Here is a 5,846-nt window from a genome sequence, read left to right as displayed (position 1 = left end):
AGTGGGTGGGGCAGAGGGTGGGCTCAGTGCTCCCTCCCTGCAATCCTGGTGGTTGAGGAAAGTGCTCCGTCAGGCTGTTCACTCCTGGCAATTTCATGCCCCTCCTCGCAGACAGGTTCTAGGCAGGACCCAGTGAACCCTGGCTCAGTTCCAGGTGGTCCTCCAGCCCCAGCTCTGCCCATCTGGCTTGTGGCCTTGACCAGTCTCTTCCCCTCTGGCCCCGGGGCCATCATTTTAAAAGGAAGGCTGTGTGTGTGTGTGTGTGTGTGTGTTTGCAAACTGATGCATTTCCTAGCATGTGTGTGTGTGTGTGTGTGTGTGTGTATGTGTGTGTGTGTGTGTGTGTGTGTTTGCAAACTAAGATGCATTTCCTAGCATCGGAAGTAAGTGCAAGGACAAACCTGGAGATCCTAGCAAGGGTCTGCAACCTTCCCGCTTCCCCAAGCTAAGGCCTAGCCCATCCCCCTGTCATGACTGCAGAGTAAGTGGTAGTCACCCCCTAATCAGAAACACTGAATTTCCCCGCCACATCTGGAGACAGAAGCTGCTGCTATTGTGTTAACTGTGCCGGCACCAGGTTTCCATAAGTGGGCGAGACCAGAGTCCCATTCCTGAGAAGACTGAAGACTGTCCACCAGAGCTGGGCCTTGATCTAGAACTGCATTGTGTTTATTTATTTATAAAAGGAACAGGCCAAAGATTTAGCCTCTGTTTCTAGGTGCTGTTATCAAAACCCCAGATGACTGTGATGGGAGATCTGGATCTTTGAGGAAAATGGCTGGAATCGTTAATGACGGATAAGTTAGGCAGGTCAAGGAGCCAAAGCTGTAGCTCCCCCGCCCTCTGACTATAACGATACCAGGATGTTCACACTGATCCACACGAACTGTACCTCCATCAGTATGTCAGATCCCTTCTGTGTGGATAACAGAGGACTCTGGGGAAGGAAATTTCAATCGTGTAAATCCAGGTAAAGAAATGGGATGTAGCGAACAGCCAGCAGGGTGGCCTGGGGCACATCGCTCAGCCTTCCCTCGCCCGGGGGTGCCCAGCCTCCGAGGCGTTGGCCGGAATTTCTGGTGTTCTCTCCAGTGCGCGTTCCATGATTCTTTCCAGTGACCGGCCGGTCCGGACCATTTTGTCTCTGCACCGACGCTTCTCTTTCGTGCAGGCAAGAGAAGGAGCCTTTTGTCTGCCAGGGTCACTGAATAACCAGTGGCCACAAATGGACTATTTTTTATCAATTCTGTTTGCTTTTTCATTGAGAACAGGTTCCGTGCCTTCCTTTCAAAAAAAAAAAAAAAAAGAAAAAAAAGAATCAAAAGCCAAGGAAAACCACTTGCCTTGGTTTTTTTAAATTGACGACTGATGTTGCTCCCAATGTTCTTAGTTCTTAGAATAACTTGTTCTTACCAAAGAGCTAATAGCTTTAAGCAGGTTCATTTTTTCAGCGGCTGAGATTAAAATCTTCAATTCACCATCGGTAAACAGCTTTTCTTGCCTGGCTAACAAATGAACTTCTTGGAAACTTAGTTTGGTTGTAGCCTCATTTTCCTTTTTTTATTTTTATGAAGAAATTTGCATTCCATAGGATATTCCATTTTAAATTTTCTAATTTTCAGACCACTGCTTTCCCATGAGTTGGAAATACTGTGATGAGTGCTTATCTAATAATGACAACATATGCTGTATTCTTTCAACACAGCCACAGTGTCATTGCATAATGAAACCAGAATTTGATATGAAACTTGGTAACCAAAATCCACTGTGCCTCAAGAGTACAGTATGAAAAATCCACTTTTCTCTTCTTGTTTGGTCTTGATGGCTAAGCACAGGTTGTAAAAATAATTTTAAATGTCACTGTAGGATGAAACCTGTGGCGCCAAAACATTGTCAAATTACCGCTGCGATTTGCAGCCCGCAGTTGTAACTGAGCAGCAGTGCAAAGCCATGCAAGCATCACATACGGCTCCTGCCACCATTATTCAACTCTGCCATTCGAGCGGGAAAGCCGTCATAATGGTATATGAATGAATGCAAATTCTTGTGTCAGTATGAAATTTTAGTTATGGCTTCTGAAATAGAATTTCATGTAATTTTTATTGGCTTCAAAATATTCTTCTTTTGAGGGAGACAGTCGTGGACTTGACCGGATATGGGGTTACCATTCCAGCTGCTAGACTGGTCCTCCAGGGCCATAACTAGCACTCTCAGTCCCAGGATAGCAAGCTTATGTTTGACCCAGTGTATAAATGACAGAGACCCAGTTGGAAGTAACAAAGGCAAAAAAAAAATTTGACAACTTGTGTCACAATACATTGAAAGAGCATTATCAATGTGTCCTAATAGAACGGGATGCCAATCTCTAGTTGGAAATACAGGGCAAAGGGCCCTCCCCCCAGGGGAAGCAGTTGGCAAGGCCTGTGGAGCTGGTCAGTATATGAGCAGAAACCCAATCCCATGGACCAAGCCAGTGGTTTCCATCCACGGCTATGTGGCAAGAAATTAGTTACAATAAAGTGTAAATGCTTGTGAATGAATTTCCTTTTTAAATGTTATTTAGAGCAAGTTCACACTTTTTCCTCTTGTTGTTCCCACACACTTGCATTTCATCGGGTCTCTTGACAGCGAAAGAAGGGTGTGGACTACCCACTAACATGTAGGGGCATGTGCTGTGCACATGAATGTCACCAGGTGAGGCTTGGTGGAAAAACACTAGACTGTGCAGCGAGATTGCTATCAAGAGAAGACCCACTGTCCTGGCCAGGTGGTTGGAATGTAACCCTACGCACTGAGGGGTTGTGGGTTTGATTCCAGGCCAGGGCACATATTGGAGCTGTGGTTCGATTCCCACTTGGGGCTTGTACAGGAGGCCATCAATCGATATTATTAGGAGTATTCAAGTCTGTTTTTTCACCACATATTAAATAAAGACGTCAGAAAACACGGCTTGAGGCTTTGAATGTTCAACTTCTCTAGCTGCACGTTCCAAGCCGAACTGCATAAGCCCTTGGAGGAGTTCTTTATTCTAAAAAACAGTTTCGGGCAAGTTGGAGTATTTTGTTCTGTTCACATCTAGAGAAGCAACAAAAATTAAGTAGTTAAAGGTACTCATCATAAAGCGACAGTGCTTTAAATATTGCTCCGCTGGTGCCTATATATGAGTTTCAAAAGGAACAAAAGAGTAAACAGTGCAAAGCAAGTCTGTTTTCTCTCAGGTACCCACTTTCCCCCCTCCTCGGAGGCAAACACTGTTACTAGCTTCTTTTGCACCCATAGTGATATATGTATGTGCTTATACACATATGTAACAATTCCTCATTTGGGTAGTAGGTAGAAGAGAGAATGTAACAGGCCTGAGAGTGCCACCCTTAGTAAGGCCTGCTTGCAAGGTCGGCCGTTGGCTGGCCTCTGGGGACTTGGCTTTCAGATGGTTCCTACCATTTCCGCATCTGACGGGTTTCCACGATAGACAACACTTCACACGTGTTGTCACAGTTGGGTGCTGGAGTAATTAAGCATGCCCGACGTTCCTCCGTGGGGAGAGAACTCCTGGAAGGTGGCGCCTGGTTTCCTCCATGCTTCACCCCATGCGCCTTTTCCTTTCGCTAATGGTGCTTTGTACCCTTCTGCTGTAATAAATCTTAGCTGTGAGTGCACGTTGTTGCTGAGTCCTGTGCGTTCTTCTAGTGCAGGCGTCCTCAAACTATGGCCCGCGGGCCACATGCGGGCGTTTTTGCCGTTTTGTTTTTTTACTTCAAAATAAGATATGTGCAGTGTGCATAGGAATTTGTTCATAGTTTTTTTTAAACTATAGTCCGGCCCTCCAACGGTCTGAGGGACAGTGAACTGGCCCCCTGTTTAAAAAGTTTGAGGACCCCTGTTAGTGAATAACTGAACTTGGGAGGTCTTGGGAACCCCCCACATAGGCAGGTATGTATTTTCTTCTGTGTGACAGAAAAGTCTGAAACTATGGGAATCAGAAGGCTCTTTCCTTGTTGGTTAAACAATAACCAGATTCAGTGAAACCATCCATATTAAGAATATACTACCTTATTGAGTTTACCAATCAGTCTCAGCCCTATACTACCATTAGTGTGTATCTCAGTAATAAAAACTATGACTTACATCTGGACGATCTGTTCACTCTGGAGAGAAGATGACTGCTGAGGGGTGGCTGTGCATTTCATTTACAAATTCTCCAGCAGGATCCAATCTGAACCTGGCGCTCTGTGACGCTCCGCAGTTATTATGGGACTCGCCATCTTTCGGGGGAGGGGGAGGTTGGTGGCTATTTACATCTTCTCGCTCCTATTTTAGATCTCCCTTTCCTGTATCCCCTTTATTCCTCTTTCTTTGTTTTGGTGAACACATTCTATAGTAATTTCTTGGGAAAGAGTGTATTATAGGTTATACTTTGAAAGGTTGCATGACTTTCCCACGTGATTGATAATTTGGCAGAATTTCAAGTGGAGTCATATTCTTTTAGAATTTCAAATGATTGTTTCATTGTCTGAGCTTCAGGTGCTGCTGTTGAGAAATCTGATGGCATCCTGATTCTCTATCCTACGTGACTTTTTTTCCTCTCTGGAAACTCTTAGGATCTGTTCTTTGCTCTTTCATTCTCATGTCCTTCAGTCCTGAAAGTTTTTATTGAATTACTTAATTTCTTCCCCTCTGCACTGCTCTTCCAATTTTCTCATCTTTCTCTTTGAAGAGCATTTTGCTCTATTTCCCTCAAATCTTCTGTGAACGTTCCCCCCCTCACTTGTGCTACCTTCTAATTCCCCAAACTCAATTTACCCATCACCCCCCGTTTTTATTGCATCCTATAGAGGCTACATATTCTCTTAACCTCCCAGGAATATTACCGGGAATTTTAAAAAGTGTTCACCCTGCAGTGTCTGTTTCTTCCATATCCCTCTTTCTGGTGGTTAGGCCTCTTCCCTTTCTATCATTGTGTTTTGTTGTTTGCTGTCCATGACTTAAAAAGATAAAAAGTGAAAAGGGAGGGAGCTCTGAGTGAGTGGGTCCCTCTCTTGACTTTGAATTTCAGTATGGAGCGATCTGGTGTATAGTTTGTGGAGAACCTCGATGTCAATATCTTTAATCCAGGCACACAGTCCCTTATCTCCCTTTTTAGGTATAGCTCCCAAGCACTTCTTAGAGATTTTACTCTCTTCAGAAAATTAAACCTCAAAACTTCAGCCTAGGTGGGAAGGGGCGGCTGCCTACAGACACAGCCTGGAGGAAAAAAAATCTATCGATCTACCTGCTTCTCAAGCAGCTTTCACCTAATCCCCCTTCTTTTCAGAAATTCCCCCCTTCCCCCCCACTCCCCCACTAGCCTCCTTCAATCCTATTTTTCTGAGGCATCTCTTGCGGCTCCAGAACCGTTCCAGGAGGCGGAATTAGACGACTGTCTTTGAGCCGCCCTCCTAACTCAGAAGGGATGTCTGTATCTTAAAAATCTTTGGGCCATTCCAACCACGTTGCTCTTCCTTCCTTTCCAAGAACCGCTACTTCTCCATTCTGGGGGAACCCTCCCCCAGCAGATCACAAGGAGTGCACAAACCACTAAGAGCGGCAGAGTGTTGGTGGGGACATCAAAGGCAGAGATGATATTTACTTGAGTCAACTGGTCCCCTGTGACCAGAGGCACTGGCTCACCTTTCACAGCGGCTTCCTGCTCCGCGCGGCCCAGGCACCCAGCCCTGGCTGACGCCCCGCCCCGCCCCGCCCTTCCCACCGGGAGCCCCGCCCTTCCCACCGGGAGCCCCGCCCTCCCCACCGGGAGCCCCGCCCACCCCGCCTGAACCTACGCTGCAGGCCCCGCCCCTCTGGCC

Source organism: Eptesicus fuscus, chromosome 9 (assembly GCF_027574615.1).
Source record: "Eptesicus fuscus isolate TK198812 chromosome 9, DD_ASM_mEF_20220401, whole genome shotgun sequence".
In the NCBI taxonomy this organism is placed as follows: Eukaryota; Metazoa; Chordata; class Mammalia; order Chiroptera; family Vespertilionidae; genus Eptesicus; species Eptesicus fuscus.
Note: the sequence above shows the minus strand (reverse complement) of the source record.